This window comes from Antechinus flavipes, chromosome 6 (genome assembly GCF_016432865.1).
Source record: "Antechinus flavipes isolate AdamAnt ecotype Samford, QLD, Australia chromosome 6, AdamAnt_v2, whole genome shotgun sequence".
Lineage (NCBI taxonomy): Eukaryota > Metazoa > Chordata > Mammalia > Dasyuromorphia > Dasyuridae > Antechinus > Antechinus flavipes.
The window spans coordinates 239,213,782-239,231,456 of NC_067403.1; the positions used below are offsets into that span (position 1 = coordinate 239,213,782).

At 44.7% G+C, this 17,675-nt stretch overlaps 1 protein-coding gene across 3 annotated transcripts in view; it reads left to right on the forward strand.

Annotated features, from left to right (window-relative positions):
• The first annotated feature begins 418 nt into the window (after positions 1 to 418).
• Positions 419 to 17,675, forward strand: part of PRDM11 (PR/SET domain 11) — a 97,486-nt gene continuing 80,229 nt past the window's right edge. For 2 of the 3 annotated variants that reach the window (XM_051966188.1, XM_051966190.1), the window contains exon 1: positions 419 to 499. The gene's annotated coding sequence lies outside the window, so the exon portion shown is untranslated. The remainder of the gene's footprint in view (positions 500 to 17,675) is intronic. The other variant, XM_051966189.1, reaches the window with a different exon arrangement.

A 17,675-nucleotide genomic window follows, 5' to 3' on the forward strand; every position in this document is an offset into this window, starting at 1 on the left:
CAGCCCCCACCGCGAACTCCCCCCCGTCCCCTCCCCCGGACTGGGACAGCATCAAAGTCTGCCCGCCCCATAATCAGAGAGTTTCTTCCTCCCCCCGGCTCGCGAGGGCGCCGGGTGGGAGACCGGGGAACTCGGGAGGCGCCTTCTGGGCCAAGTTGGGAAGTGACTGGTGTGTCCCAGCTCCGGCCCCTGATTTGGGGGGTCCGCGTCGGCCCCAAACGCCGCTTTCTTCCGTTTTCCATGTCATTTCCTGTACTAATAAGATGGTGGTCAAAGCTGGGAGGGAGAGAAGCAGCGAGTCGCCGCCGCCGCCGCCGCCGCCGCCGCTCCCAGGCTGGCTGTGAAAGTTTCCCTCGCCTGGGACTAGGGAGCCGGCAGCCGGGGCGCTCCCCGCGGCCGCTGGGGGCTGCCATCCAGGGGGGGCGAGCCGTCCCCGCGCGCCCCTCCGCCCCCGCTCCCGCGTCCACCGAGCCGGGCTGCCGCCGGATTCCCGGGGAAGGTGAGTCAGCTCAGCCCCTCTGGTCGCCAATGTGGCCAATGAAAATGGCTTCGAAGAGCGCTCGGCAGTTTGCCAGCGAGAGCCGGGGCCGCTGGTGCAGAGGCCGCGGGGCCGGATCGCTGGCGGGGGAAGCGCGGGACTGGCTCCGGCCGGGCTCGGGGGCGGCCGGGGGCCCGGGAAGGGGAAGGGGACTGGGATCGGGCTAAGGCGGGGCGGGGGGGAGTAGCCTGGCCCCCGCTCCGAGGTGGGTTAACCCTCGGCAGGTAGCTGCTACCGCTGCGGGATTCGGGGCGGCAGCTGCCTCCGCCTCCTTCTTCCACTCTCGCTCTCTCCTTGTTACAATGTAGCCTTCCCCTTCCCCCCCCCCTTCCTTGCGTTCTTTCCTCTGACGGACGTCCGCCTCGACCAATGGCAGAGGCGCTCCGGGGCCGAGCGTTCGGAATTAGAACGCGGTGACATGAGCTGGGCGGAGCTTGGAATGTTGGAGGGATCGCAGCTGCCGCTGGCCTAGTTCTCCTGGTCAGTTTCACTTCTTGGCTCGGCTCGGGCTTGCACTTGGCCTTGGGGACTCCGAGACTCGATGGGAACTGTAGCGCGGCCTCTTTTAAGGGCGTTCTGGCTTTCCCGCTTAATGTAGCTAAAGCAGCGGGCGGTGTTTTTCATCTTGGGCTTACTTGCGAGCGTTGAGTCTTCAGGAAATCTCCCCCTCCTGAATTTACACACCCCTCCTTCTCCTGCCTCTCCCTAAGGCCCCAAGGTACTTTCTGATGCAGAAACTGCAGAAACTTTGTCATAGGGTGACCTTCCTCTCTAGCCCGGGAAGCCATGTATGCAGGTCGACTCCGGGAAAATAAAGCTGTCACTGGTGGGATGTACAGATGGAAAAGTTGAGGAAGAATACCCTCTCCCGGCCCCTTTGAGCTCAGAAGGGGGGGGGGGGGCCGCGGGGAGGAGGCGTCAACCCCTTTAAAAGCAGGCTAGTCATCTCATTCAGTTGCCTGTTTTACAGAAAAGGAAACGGGGGAAATCCGGGAAGGAAAAGTAATTTGGATCCTGAGATTATAGACTTAGAAGTGGGAAGAGCCTTGGGGGTCTAGCCCAACTTCCCTTTTTTACTATTGAGGAAAATGAGGTCATTAAACGAAGCGATCAGTCCCAGGTTACACAGGTCATTAGTGACAGAGGAAGAATTTGAACTAAGGTCTTGGAACTCCAAAGGTGCTTCCGTTTGCCCCCTACTCCAAGGTCACACAGGTAGTCAGTAGCTGAGCTCACAGTCTAATCAAGTAGCCAACCAGCATTTATTAAATATCTATGAAGCGTACCAGGCACTGAGCTAACCACATTAGGGATTTGGAGTCAAAGAGAACTAACTGTCCCTGCCCTCAAGGAGCATATATTCTACTGTGGAAGGAAGGCTCTGCACGGATAAATATATACAAAATAGGTGGGCATCGGACCTGCGCCTGGGATTTTGCTGGTCTTGGGAACTCCAGGTGAGCAAATTTTTCATGCAGTGCAGGTCAGCGCCTTCTCAGAAATCTATAATCTTAGAGAGCCCCTAGCACTGAGAAGGGGATTTCCCCAGGTGGCACAGCTCGTGTGTATCAAAGGTGTGACATAAATCCAGGTGTTCCCAGCTCCCCGTGTGGAGGTGACACATAGGCTCAGACTGGAAATCCAAGCTTGCTTTCTTCCTGCCTAAGAGTCTGGGGAAACGTCATACTTCCACTGGCAGTTGTTTTGATGTTTGTTCAGATCTATATGGACAATGATATGTAATTTCAAAGGGATATACATCCAATTCCCTGACTACTGTACTGGCGGAGTAATAACGAGTCCCTCTTTTTTCACTTTTACAAGTTTTGTCTAAACTTTGTCAAAAGCACCTTCCGTGGATTTTGGGATCTCTCATTCCTTGCATTGGGCTGTAGTAGAGAAGGCAAACGTGTGACTGCTTGGGCCATAGAATTCCCAGAATGACAACCACAGTAGCCTGCGGTACAAATAAGGAAACTGAGGCCAAGGAAAGTTAAGCAACTCATCTGATCTAGATCTGGAAGTAGAGGAGATATTGGGAGGCATTCTGGTTCAACTTCCCATTTTGCAGATGAGTATCCAGGAATTCACAAAGCCAGGGGATTTGTAGAGTGGTCTATTGGAGTGAGGACTTTAATTTTTTAGACTTAGGTCATACCTGTGATCATAGAACGCAACTTGGAAGAAACCCAATCGTTGAAATCTCCAGTGTAGTGTGTTCAGTTTTGTCAACCCCATTTTTAGGACGTACACAGACAAATTTGAACATGTCAAGGAACCCAGACAGAGTGGCCAGGGAACAAAATGCAGTGCCGTCTCCAGAGAATTTGGAGAAATCGGGATGTTTGTGTTATGTCTGAATTCAGTGAGCCCACAGTAGGGCTGGAAAAGATCTCTGACATCATCTAGTTTACTGGTGTCAAACTCTAATAGAATGGAATCCTTTTAGGCTTTGTATTGACTTGAAAAACCACAAGTCAACATTATGTCTTGTCTTATATTTTTATTTATTTTGTTAAACATTTCTCATTTCCATTTTAGAATGGCGAGGACCACTGCTGGGGAGTTTTGTGAGTTTGATAACTCTGAGTGAGACTAATCCCCTCATTTTACAAATAAGGAAACTGAGGCCAAGGAAAGTTAAGCAACTTATCTGATCTAGATCTGGAACTAGAGGAGATATTGGGAGGTATTCTGGTTCAACTTCCCATTTTGCAGATGAGAATCCGGGACCCAGGGAAGATGGAGATTTATCCAAGATTACTTAGGCAATGAACATGGGGATTCTGGGGATGTTCTCAGGTCTCTGGCTGTCTCCATATACCTGATTACATTCTTACAAGCAACTGAGAGGCCCTTCCTTTGCCCTGATAGCTCTGCTGGGGGAATGATACTTGACTGGCATGTCTCTATAGCGATAGTCCATAGGTGATCAGTCTCAGGGACTCCCAAGTGGAAAACTTCTTCTACCAAAGCAAGTTGTCACTTTCTCTGCCACTCAGAGAATTAACTAGAGCGTTAAGATGATCAGGATCACACAGCTGGCATGAGATAGCAGCAGAACCTGCACCCAGGTTTTTCCAGCTTCAAAGTTTGCTTTCTAACCTCTATATCAGATTGCCTCCAATCCTACACAGATACATGTGTGCACACACACTATTTTTGGAAGGGAAATTTTAATATATTTTTCTAATTAAATGTAAAAAGCAATTTTTAACATTTTTAAAATTTTGAGTTCCAAATTCTCTCCTTCCTTCCCCTCTCCCTTTCTTGAGAAGGCGAGCAGTCTGATATAGATTATACATGGGCAGTCAATGCATGGACTATTTCAAGGATTAATGACTTCATCATTGTGGATACTCAGTTTTTTGATGTAGATCCCAACCCTCCCCCCCTCCCCCCACATAACTCCCCTTCCCCCCCCACACACACACACCTTATTCATTTGTGATTATCGTGAGTTGCTTTGGACAGAAACCATCACACCTTGGCCAATCAGGTGATGGGTGACCCTGGATGACCCTCTCCCTGCTTAGCCAAGATTCTGTGCTCTTCTGGGCCCACATCTAAAGTCTTTCCAGATTTGTAGGAAGTGACAGAGGTGATATTCTGCTAATACAGCCTTCAAGAACCCTGGATAATCCCCATTAGATGTATAGAGTTGTGTTGGAACCAGTTCAAACCAGTTATCCAGTGAATTTTTACATTTTTCAGGACGAATATTTACACCTCAGAAATCAACAAAGCTACACATCAAGGGCTGATTTATTGTTTTGTGGGGGTTTTTGTTTTTGTTGTTTTTTTTTTGGGGGGGGGGGTTGCCTGCATTTAAGAAAGTAGTAATAATTCAAATTAACTTTGTGATTTGGGTTTAGGATTTTCTACTAAGTCCATTGTTAAACATTTATCAAACACATTACTGCACAGGATCAATCAGTCTATAAGTGTTAATATCATTAAGTGTTGGTATGTGTGATAGCTAGATGGCTCAGCAAATAAAGACCTAGATCTGGAATCAGGAAGAACTGAATTAAAATTAAAATCTGGCTTCAGACAGTTATTAGTTGTGTGACCCTGCATAAATCAGCCTCAGTTTTCTCATCTGTAAAATGAGCTGGGAAGAAAATGGCAAACCATTCCAATATCTCTGCCAAGAAAACCCCAAATGGAGTCATGAAGAATCAAAGATTCACAACAGCATGTGCCAGATACTGTGCTAGGTACTAGGGATATGAAAATAAAAATAGAATTAACTGTCCTTACCCTTGAGGAGTTTCCATTCTATTAGGAGACATCACCCATACATCATAAGTATATACAAGATCAATACAGCATACATTGGGAAGGAGGCATGAGAAAGCAGTACGGGGATTGGATTTTTGCCTCATCTTGGAAGTAGCCTCTGAGCTACAATTTGAAGGAATCTGGGAATTAAGATTCAAAGGTGAGGAGGGAGTGCCTTCAGCGCATGGGGGACGACTTCAGGGCCTCGGAGAGGAAGGACAAATGAGACTGTGTGGCCTGAATGCAGAATGGGAAAGGGAGTGGTGTATAATTGAGGTAGAGAAAGAAGGCCGCTGCCAGGTGGTAAAAGCCTTTAAATGCCCAACAGAGAAGTTTGTGTCTGAGCTTAGTGCTTAATAGACCAGAGTTTATTGAGCAGCAGAATAACGTTGTCTGAGATGGCTTTGCTGTGGTTGTTCAGTTTCTTCCAACTCTTGGTGATCCCGCAGCACTCCAATGCTCTCTGTGGGTTTTCTTGGCAAAGACACCAGAGTGGTTTGCCATTTTCTTCTCCAGCTTATTTTTACAAATGAGGAAACTGAGGCAAACAGGGTCAAATGATTTCCCCAAGAGCACCCAGCTAGAAGTAGCTGAGGTTGGATTTTAACTCAGGAAGATGAGTCCTTCTGACTCCAAGCTTGAGGCACCCAGCTGGGCTTTAGAAATGCCTAAGTGGGTGGATTCAAAAGGAGGGAAACTTGAGAAATGAAATCCAGTTATTAGCCATCTGTTGAAATAGCCCAGGTGAGAAAGGATGTAGTAGGGGTTAGTCTCATTAGTAGAGAGAAAGTGTGGAACAGAAAGGTGCCACTGGAGAAAGAAACAGCCAGATTCACCAGAGATTGGGATGGTGGGATGAGGGAGAATCAGGAGCTGGGAATGACTCCAGGAAGAGGTTCTGCCTGTAACAGTCATGGGGAGGCTCAGAAGAAGGGAAGGTTCGGGGTCAAAGGTGAGGAGTTCTGTTTTGGATGTGCTGGGGTTGAGACATCTCTGGGATATCCAGTTCAGCAAGTCCAGTAAGTAGTGATGTGAGGCTGGGATTCAGGGGAGGTTTCAATCTGGGAAGAGCATCTCTTCTAACACTTTTATTTTACCAATAATTAAATGAGGCCTTTAAACATTGTGACTTGGCCAGGGTCATCTAAGTGGGAAGGAGTCAGAATTAAAATTCAGGACGTCATTCAGTTACATCAAACTGCCATTATCTAATGATGAGCTAAAATAGAATTGAAGAGGATACTAATTTCAAGGAATATCAAAGAACACTCCCCCTCCCCCACACACACATGATCTATGGTTCATAAAGATCTTTCCTCATAGGAAGAGAGGATGGTATAGTGGGAAAATCACTGGATTTTAAGTCATGAGGGGGAGGGATGGAGGGAAGAAGAAATGAAGGAGGGAAAGAAGGAAGGAAGGAAGGAAAGAAAGATGAAAACATTCATTAAGTGCACTATAATAAATGTTATACAAATATTTTATCCTCACAACCATCTTGGGAGGTAAATGACCATAAAAATCACAGAGCAAAGAAAGAACCTTAGAACACAGAATATCATTAATAGAAGGTTCCTCCATGGGAAGGGATTTAAAAAGGTAAGGAAGCTTGGTCATCCAGCTCCTGTGTGAATATCCCTGTGACAGAGAACTCCTCACTTCCTGAGACTCTAAATCCCTAGCAGGGGCAGTGCATTTTGAATCAGTGATTTGAGTTGATCTCTCTATCTATCTATCATCTATCTCTCTCTATCTCTCTATCTACATCGGTGATCAGACCAAGAACTTGGCATAATAATAGCAGTATGACTTCCCAAGGATTATTGGCAGCAAGCTTAGAGGCCTTCACAGGTCATTACAAGGCTTCCTGGCAGGACCAGCCTTTGGCAGGATTGTAAAATAGGCAATTGGTCTTGAGCAAAGCTTCTGCCCCCTTCCCCTCTTCGTTTTTATGGTGTGCCTTGGGCATTGCTTTCCTGCTATTCTTCTCCCTTGGCACTGAAGAATGCAATGAACTCATTGACCACAATTTCATTTATGTTCTGGACCTGTAGGCAGTCTGGTGAAACCTATGGGCCCTTTCTTCGAATAATATTTTTAAATGAATAAAATAAAATACATAGGGTTACCAAGGAAGCCTATTAGAATGAAATTAAGTCATTAAAATGTTAAACATCAAATTAAAATCAAATTCGGGAGCCCTAGATTAAGAATCCCTGTTGAAAGTGTTCTAGGCTCTCCTCTGAGAGACATTTACACTGCAAAGGTGGAACCTGGAAAGTCCAGCCAGCACCAAAGGCAAGGAGGTACATCTCTGGCTAATAATTAGCACTGCCATTTATCTTGAATTAGATGATCTCAATTCTTTCCTACCTCGGACTTTCTCTTCTAAGATTCTCTTCCACTTCTGATGGCCTGTGCTCTGATGGTCCTAGCTCTGACATCCTCTGTTCTGAACACTGACCTCCTATGTTCTAAATTCTTTCCCAGCTCTGATATTACATATGCTAAGATCCCTCCCCTCTCTAACAGCCCATGTTCTAATGTCCCTTCCAGATCTGGCTAAATCCCTTCCAGTTCTGACATTTCATGTTCAAACGTCTCTCCCAGATCTGGTACCACGCTCCAAGTTCCTCTCCAGCGCTGACATCCCATGTTCTAATGTCTCCTAGATCTGACAGTTTATGTTCCGAGCTCCCTTCCTGCACTGACGTTCTCTTTCTAGAAAGTCTTAGTGGATGGGAAGGAAGCTATTCCTTAAGTTAGTAATGAAAAATAGACTGGTCAAGATAGTTGGGATCCAACATTAGTAACAGAGAGAGGAAGACATCATCAGAGCCCTAGCTCTCAGATATCCACTAGCCTTGTGAATAGACTTGTTTGAGTTCCCCAGACTCCCACCTTCTTTACAATGGGGAGCAGAGAGTTGACTGTTTATGCAGAACTATTTCAAAAATCAGCCAGTTTCAACTCATTTTACTTCAGGCTCTGAGGGTTTGCAAAATATTTATCTACCTTATAGTGACTTATGAAGAAGGTAGCGAACACATTGTTATTCTCGTTTTACAGATATAGAAACTTAGGGTCAGAGACAGTGACTCAGTTCACTAAAGGAGATACCCAGATTAAATAAGGTACAGTCTCTGACCTGGCAGAGCTTACAGCCTAGTGATATTTGAGGAATTCTAAAAGAACCAGAAAGGACATTAGAGCAGGGTTTCTTCAATCTGTTCCACTTGTGACCCCTTTTTGCTCAAGAAATTTTTATATCCCTCCAGCTATCCAGGTATAGAAAATACACACAAAAATCAAACATTTATTGATATTAAACCAAAAATTCATGACCTCCATGTTCAGTTTCACATAACTCACAGTTTAAGAAGTTTTGCCTTAGAACACAGAATATCTGAGCAGAAGAAAATCTTAGAATATATGCTTCCGTATGAAGCCTTTCACTATATTGGTCCTTCCTTCCTTCCTTCCTTCCTTCCTTCCTTCCTTCCTTCCTTCCTTCCTTCCTTCCTTCCTACCTTCCTTCCTTCCTTCCTTCCTTCAGGTGCCTAGTCCCTTGCATCCCACTCTGTCATGTAAATCATGACTTTTTATTGATTTGTATTTATTCTCTTTATATTTATTCTGTTATATAGTTACTTGTCTTCCCCCTGCCAGATGTAAGGTTTTGTACGGGACTGTTTCATTCTCTCTATGTGCACACAGACACAGAAAGAGAAGATATGTACATATATATAATATATATATATATATATATATATATATATATATATAAATATACATATAGTGTGTGATACAATATAATATATACATATTTAGAATAAAATAAAATGTATATACACAAAGAAACAATCCATCCATCCATATACATGTATATATGTTTATGTATATGTGTTTACATGTGTTTATATACATATTTATGTGTGTGTGTGTGTGTGTGTGTGTGTGTGTGTGTATTCCCAGGATTAGCACAGTACCTGGCACATAATACATAATACAAATGCTTTTGATTGATTTTTGGATGTCGGAGCTAGATGGGACCTTACAACATAGAATGTTTGAGCAAGAAAGAATCTTAGAACATAGAATAATATTAATAGAAGGTTCCTCCATTGGAAGGATCATCCATCTAATGCAATCAATTGATCAATAAGCTTTAATGCCTACTATGTGCCAGACACTGGGGATCCAAAGGCAATAGTGTTAGTATCTACCCTCAAATTTACAGTCTATCTAGGGAGACAACATGCATTTATAGATTTACATGCCAGATAGATAGATAACTAGTAAGTAGTAGATATTTCACGTATAGGACATCCCAAAAGTCATAGTACAACTTTAAGTTATTGCAGCTATTTTGAGCTATTAAAGCTTACAGCTGCACTGAGACTTCTGGGACAGTCTATATCTGTAATCTAGACAAGATGTTCTTGGTGGGAAGAGCTCTACCAGCTGTGGGGTTCAGAAAAGGCCTTCCTTCTTCTTTTATCTTTTGCCTTTAAAAACATTCCGAGCAGGGGACCATAGTCTTCCCTAGATTGCTGCCAAAGGGGTCCAGAGACTCGAGGTTTTTAAAGGTCAGTTTCAGTTACAATATTCTACAGCCTTTATTCTAAGCTTTCTTCTGGTTCTGACATTCTGGGCTCTACAAATGGTTTTTAAAGCTAAGGTAAAATGCATCAAGTTACAAAGGAAGCGATTGTTATTATGATTTTTGCAGTTCATCTGTCCCAGATTAAGAACTCCTGAATTAGTCCAGTGTCTCAAATTACAAGTGGATAAATTGAAGCCCAGCATGATTTAGTCACTGAGGTAAGAAAGTGAGGTTCATGGAAAAGCAGAGCCATCACTGTAGTATTAGCAGAAAAAAAAACATGAAATGTGGTGTAAGGAGTTTGCGGAAAGGGAACTTCTACAGGGCTCTGATTTGCTCCTGAAACAGGATTTAACCCCAACAGGAAATAATCTTTATTGTTGTCGTTCAGTCCTCTATATCCCTCTGTGACCCCATCTGAGGTTTTCTTGGTAAAGATATTGGAGGGGTTTGCCATTTCCTTCTCCTGATCATTTTATAGATGAGGAAACCGAAGCACCTTTTCCGTACTTGTTCTCATTCTGAATGTGAAAGCTGTACTGGGACACCTGAAAAATGACTAGAGTCACCCCCGATGACCCCTGAGGTCCCCTCTGAGGTCTGGGCTGTAGGTGTCCCAGTACAGCTTTCACATTCAGAATGAGAAGCAAGTGCAGAAATCTGCTTGGCTTTCAGAACCTTCTTGAGCTCTTCTGAGGTCCTGCCTTATCCAGGAAGCCCTCCTGTCTGTTCCTTCTTACTGCCCCCAATAACCTCTCTTACCTTTCCTGCTGAAATTGCTCTTTGCCCCCTCCAGTTTCTCAAAATGAGTTCATACAACTGCAGGTCTAGAAAAGGCATTTGGAAACAGTTCTATGCTAGGGCCAGCTAGAAAGGCAAGCCCCTTGTTAAATTTTTATTATTAGCATTTAAACCTCTGAAATCATCAAATCCTACAGATTAGGATTTTATTTGTTGTTTTGTTGACTGGATTGTCTAGTGATAGAGAAAAATGTCAATAATATACATTCAACTTAAAGGACTTGTGTACAGTTTTGTTTTATTTTTTGGAAAATCTTTTTCTTACTTTTTTCCTTTCCTTTTCTTCCTTTCTTTCTTCCTTCTTTCCTCCTTCCCTTCTACTTCCCTCCTTCCCTCCTTTCTTTCTTTCTTTCCTCCTTCCCTCCTTCCTTCTTTCTTTTTCTTTCTTTCTCTTTCCTTCCTTCCTTCCTTCCTTCCTTCCTTCCTTCCTTCCTTCCTTCCTTCCTTCCTTCCTTCCTTCCTTCCTTCCTTCTTTCCTTCCTTCCTTCCTTCCTTCCTTCCTGTCTGTCTTTCCTTATGTCTTTCTTTTTCTTTTCCCAAGTCCCCTATTTTACAGAGAAGAAAACTGAAGAACAGACAAATTCTGACTTAGCTAAGGTGTTACAGCTGGTTTATGGATTCTAGCATACCCACTTTCCCATCACTGTTATCTCTTTCTTAATATCTCTCGCTCTTGTATTTATAGTTCAGTACACAGTGTTTAATAAAAGTTTGTTATTGGTCTTACAGAAGCAGCATGTTATATATAGTCCACACAATAGTGCCGAATATTTAGTAGGCACTTAATAAATGTTTAGTGATTGGTTGCTTAATAGTAGGCAGAGCTTGAGTCAGGGAAGATTGTTTGCCAGGACTCCACTTTTCCTGACTCTTAGGGCTGCCCCTCTCTCTTCCCAGCATCAAAATGTCTCTTTCGAAGCAAAAACAGGCAACTTTTATATGCTGTCAGTTTATTGTTGGGTTCAAAACCTGATTTTGTCATTTCCTCACTGTGTGATCTTGGCTAAGTCACATACACTTTTCTGCCTCAATTATGAAATAGAGATAATGATGTCTGTAGTATCTACCTCACAGAATTGTGAGAGTCAAATGAAATAATAAACTTTGGAAACAGGTAAGGGCTTTAAACTTCTTTTAGCCATTATTTTATAGCCCTTCTTCCTATGTCATTCTCTTACTGTCTTTTAGTTTTCTTGGAACCCTGTCCACTTGCCCTGTGGGAGTTTTACAAGTGAGACAGAATAGGTACCTTCTTCTGGTGGTACCAGGTGCCATAGGAAACAAGCTGGTTTGTTTAACACTCTTTCTGTCTCTCTCTGTCTCTGTCTCTCTCTGTGTGTATCTCTCTCTCTGTCTTTCTCTCTCTCTGTCTCTGTCTCTCTCTCTCTCTCTCTTTCTCTCTCTGTCTCTTTCTCTCTCTGTCTCTGTCTCTCTCTCCCTTTCTTCTCTCTCTCTCTCTGTCCCACTCTGTCTCTCCCTCTCTCTCTCTTGTTTCTCTGTTTTTTTTGTCTCTATCACTGTCTCTGTCTCTATATCTCTTATGCACATACAAACACATGTACACACAGACACACATAGATACACATACTCTGTGTGTATCTCTGTTTCTTTGTCTCTGTCTCTACATCTCTTATATACATACACACACATACAGACACACACACACAGACTCTCTCTCTCTCTCTCTCTCTCTCTCTCTCTCTCTCTCTCTCTCTCTCTCTTTCTCTTTCTCTTACTCTCTCACCCCTTCAAAGTGCTACTTTTTTGAAGAAGCACCTTTCTTCCCGCAGATGTAAATCTACATTGAAAGATACAAATGAGAATGTTTGCCAAAAAAAAATCCCAATAAAGGTGACTTCCTGAGCAAAATATCTGGCTAATGACCTTGGAAGGAGGGTGTGGCATGTATAGGGTTGGGGCTAAACAGCTGACAGTGGGGAGGGGCAGCTGGGACTTGGACCTCCATCCTGGGCACCTGTTAGAGGTGCCAGAGGCTCCTTTCCCCTCCCTCCCCACATTATAGAGCCCCATATTGCTCTCCACTGGTGTTTGGGTCGCTGGAGCAGCAACTGGTGCCCCCAATTGGAAATGGCAAGTTGATCTTAAGACTAATAAGAAAGGGGTTGGGGTTGGGGTGGGGTACGTGGGAACGGAGAAAGCTTACCCTGTCAATCCTGGAATCCAAATGAGAGACAGCCTTTCTTCTTAGATACAAGGGAAGTGGCCCCCCGGCCATATTTAGACAGGCTAAGGATAGCAAGGGCACATGGTTTAGTGGGGAGAACTCAGTTTTTCTATCTAGAAGACTTGGTTTTGAGTTGTAGCATCAAAAACTTTTTTAATTAAAAATTTTCAATGAATTTGCATTTATTTCCTCTCTCTCTCCCTCCTTCCCCCCACCCCCCAGCTCCAGCACCATAAATTCAGGATTAGGGAATATACGGTATAATTCCCCTCATTTTGTAGTTGAAGATAGTGAGAAACCAGAAGCTAGAGCACAGAAACACCAGCTTGAAGGAGCTGATGATGTTTAAACTAAAGAAGAGGAGATTTAGAAACCTAAATTACTCTCTTCAGAGTTTATCTTCAGGAAAAAAAAAGTAGCCTTTATTTCCCCTTGTGCAGATCTAAGAGCCTCCCCTTGACTTCATTGGGCACATCTAAGAGCCTCTAAAACCCTCCTCATTATAAAAAATCCAGCCTCCTATGACCTAAAGAGACAGGCTAATTGTAAGAGGGGAGGGGGGTTGTAGACTGACCTCAAGGGGATGTCATCCACCAATCTAAGGGTAAAAAGATTGTATCCCATGCTTGCTGTCATAGCCTATCTTGGGATTTATCTCCTTTGTAGCCACGCTTTCCCCTGTCCCCTTTCACTCCCCCATTCTGTCCCTCTCTTCTGCTGTGTAAGCTTCCAACCTCTCCTCTTCCCAGCAGAATGTTATCCCTGTGGGACTCTCAGGCCCCCACAGCAAGAGCTGGGGGAAATCTGCCCCCCCTCCTCCTCACCTCATGGCAAGATCAGGCACCCCTTGGGTGAGTTCAGTGCTGGAGGCAGAGGGAGAATCCTGATGAGACACAGGGGAAAGAAAGACAAAGGAAGGTGGGAGAGGTCTTGGCAGATGTTGGGCATTGTCCAGTGGAAAGGTCAAATGTCCCGCTTTTGGAAGTTGGATACTCTTTGGTCCCAAGTGGGCAACTTATATGGAGACAAATAACACCTTTATGTGAGAGGGGGGAAAAACTTAACTAAATTAAAATTGAGTTTGCCATTTGGTTCATTGGGATTTTCCATTGTATTTTGTAAAATAGTTTATAAATAGGAAAGAGTATATACAAGGAATGACTATAGTGATGTGAAGAACAAGGACAGTTGAAGCTGAATGCTCTGCAGTGACCAGTTTTCATGATGGAGGAGAGAAAATCCATTTCTCTTCCTCTTTCCTTGTAGAGGTAGGGGATCACAGACTATTGCATATATTGTCAAGCATTGTTGCTGGAGCTCTTAGTTTTGATTAGGTGTTTCTCTTTGCTTCAAGGGAAAACTCAAGGGCACCAAGTTCATGGGGGGAATATTTAGAAGAGATTAACAAAAAATATTAATAAAATTTTAATTAAAAATGAATAAAGTAAGAGTCATTAGAACCAATCCGGCTGACCTAGAACACATGGGAACACAGAAAATGTCAGAGATGAGAGGGACCTTAGAACACAGAATATCAGAAGTGGAAAGATCATTAGAACATGGAATGTCATGGCTGGAGGGACTTTAGAACATAGAATGCCAGAACTGGAGGGGACCTTAGAACATAGAATGTCAGAGTTGGGGAAGAACATTAGAGCATAGGATATCAGAGCTGGGAAGAACATTAGAACACAGAATGCCAGAGCTTGGAAAGCCCTTAGAATTCAGAATTGTCAGAATTGGGAAATATGTTAAAGATCGTTTTATCCCACTTCCTCCCTTTCTAAAGGGGAAGCTGGGACTGCCTGGGTGCTTTGCCCACATTATCTTAGCATGTCAGGAGCAGAGCTTAGATTGGAATCCAAGTCCCTCGGCTCCCCAGCCCAATAGGCTACCCATCCCACCCGGCTCACCTTTACGCTCAGCCAGGTCCCGGGTCTCCTGTGGTCTTCCCCCACAACCCTGGCCAGATTTCCTCCCGGTGGGACAATCAGCCAGCTCCTAAAGGGCTGCCCGGCTCCCAGGTGCGGTGTGCGGTGCCAGTCGCCGGGCGGATTAACTTTTGACTCGGGAGCCTGAGCAGGGCTGGTTTGGACGTCACTGAGGGAATATATATGGATCCACCCCCACAATGTCATTTTTCCCCAAGCGGCTCCTCTATCTCTGCACTTTAACAAAAGGAGAGGGATGGGGGGTGGGGGGTGGGTAGGGGGAAGGAAGCCGAGGGCTCCAGAACAGGCAGATGGACCTACTGTCGTGGATCAGGGAGCACCCGCTCCTGCCTGAAGAGGGGCAGCTCCCGTCCCTGGCGTGGATGAAGCACCTGGGGGAGCCCCAGGTGGGATCCTCCTGGATTGGCTCAGCCTTGCCTCATTCCCAGGTACAGAATCCCGAGTGCCCCGGTGTGCCAGGGGCAGCAGATTGGGTGAGAAAGGAGGGCTCGAGAAAGAGGAATTCCAGCTCCCGCCAGCTTGGGGTAGATATTTCCAGACTTAACCCTAGGGAGAGAAAGGAGAAGGCAGAGCTGCTCCGGCCCCCAAGTCTGGGCTGATTTTTGGCAAGGCTGGCTGAGTTCCCTTCTCCTCCCCAGAACCAGCTGCATGGCAGACTGAGCCCAATGCAGAGGGCATCATCTCTAGAAAACAATAGATGGAAGAGTTAGGGGAAGGGAAGAAATCGGGGAAGTGTGGGGAACTTGAGGAGAGATTAAGGGGATGGAGATAAGGGTGTGGAAAAGAAGAGAATGAGGGAAGAAGGGAAAAAGCACACATGGAAGAAAAAAACAGAGGATGTGGTATGGAAAGAATATACTATCTTTGGAGTCAGAAGATCTGGATTTAAATCCTGCCTCTGCCACTTATTTGTGCCTCAGTTTCCTTAATTGTAAAAAGAGGGATTTGTACTAACTGACCTTTAAGATGTCTTCCAACTCCAAATTTAGAAGCCTATTATCTCTGGGCCTCAGTTTCCTTATTTTCAAAATGAGTGTACCAGACTAGAAAATATATGAAATCCATTTTATCCCCAATCCTGTAACAAGAAAAATTCTTGGAAGGAGAAAAAAGTGAGAAATTGATGGTTTACTATAAATTGATGGTTGGATAGAAAGAAAGTAGATGGATAGACGGATGGATCGATGGATAGTTAGATGGAGAGACAAAGAGCTATATAGGTAGATAGAGAGACAGACAGATAAATGAATAAATAGAGCTACAGCAGCCATATACAGTCTATAAATCAGAGTTAGTCCATCTGGGGCTACTGACAAGCCAATAATTCACTTTTCTTCCTATGCCTCAGTTCCTCATTTGGGAAAGTCTTAAGATTGTAGATTTGGAACAGGAAGGGACCTTAAAAGTCATGGAGTCCAATCTCTTCATTTTCTAGTTGAGAAAACTAAGGCAGAGAGAGTTCCAGTGACTTGCCTAGAGTCACAGAGTGTCAGAGTCAGGAATTGACTTCAGGTCCATCACAAGAGTTCCCATGGGGTCACCTTGACAGGAAAGATTGCTTCAGTTTCTGTCAGAGTAAACATCTAATAATTGTTTGTTGAATTTAATTTAATCGAATTGGTGAATATAGAATATGGCATACCTGATGGAGAGGGTGTTGTGAGGATGTGAGAAGGGATGGAAGAGTGTTGTGAAAAATTTAAAGTCTGATGGTATGTAATCAGAATGTTAGGGCTTGGCAGGACTTTAGAACATAGAATGCCAGAGTGGAGAATAACCTTAGAACCTAGAATGTTAAAACTGGGAGGGCTCTTATAGAACAGAATAGTAGAATTGGTGAAGGACCTTGGAATATGGAATGTTAAAGCTGAGAGGAATATTAGAATATGGAATGTTAGAGCTAGGAGGGACCTTAGAACATGGAATGTCAGAGCTGGGAGGGACCTTAGAACATGGAATGTCAGAACTGGGAGGGACCTTAGAACATGGAATGTCAGAGCTGGGAGAGACCTTAGAACACGGAATGTCAGAGCTGGGAGGGACCTTAGAACACGGAATGTCAGAGCTGGGAGGGACCTTAGAACATGGAATGTCAGAGCTGGGAGGGACCTTAGAACATAGAATGTCAGAGCTGGGAAGGGCCTTAGAACATGGAATGTCAGAGCTGGGAAGGGCCTTAGAATAGAATGTCAGAGCTGGAAAGGGCCATAGAACATAGAATGTCAGAATTGAGAGGATCCTTGGGATAGGGAATGTTATAACTGGAAAGGCTAATAGAACATAGAATATCAAACCTAGGGAAAACCATAGAACATAGAATGTCAGAGGACCTTAGAACATGGAATGTCAGTGTTCAGAGGGATCTTAGAATATCAGAGCTGTGAGGGACTTTAGAATATAGAATGTCAGAGCTAAGAGAGACTTAGAACCGAGAACGTCAGAACTGGGAGGATCCTTAGGATAGGGAATGTCAGAACTGGAAAGGTCATTAGAACATAGAACATCAAACCTAGGAAAGACTATAGAATATAGAATGTCAGAGCTGCAAAAGGACCTTAGAATGTGGAATGTCAGAGCTTGGAGGGATCTTAGAACAGAGAATGTCAGAGCTGGGAGGGACCGTAGAACCTTGAGTATTGCATGTTAGGGCAACCTTGAACATCATTATCATTCCCCACAGAGGCCATGCTGCCCTCTGCCACCCTCCCTCCCCTCCATTTCACAGATGAGGCAATATTGGGGCTGTTATTATTTATCAGTTACTGTTTCTCACTGCCCATGGCTAAAGCTCCATATTCTGATTGTGTCAGCAAATGGAGCTGTTTGCTCCTTCCCCTATTGAGAGCTGGGCTCTTTCTGATGAAGCCAGACGGCTTCTCGCCTGCTGCCCAATGAGTCATTCGGTGAGCTAATATTCCTCGGCAGTTGGGCCTCCCAGGGTGTGAGCGACACACAGCATTCCCTATTCTGTCCAGGTCACTGGATTGGCATCTGGGAGCGCCAGGAGCTGCCGCAACAGGGTCTTCCCTCCAGGCTTTGGCGCTACGAGGGTCCCCGGGGCCCATGGGTCGGTGAGTCAGACTTTGCTAGTGAGCGCCTTGGGGGGGGTTGGCTGTGTCTGAGGACCACAGGGGTGTTGCTTGAGCTGTCAGTGGTGGATGAGGCAGGGTCTGGAAGAATAAGAAGGAGGGGACAGAGAAAGACAATTCCTAAATGCACCTTCTGCTTCTAGAATCAGTCGCGATAAGATTTAGGGCTCGGAAGGACCTTAGCGATCAGTTAGCCTACTTAAGTGAGGAAATTGAGGCT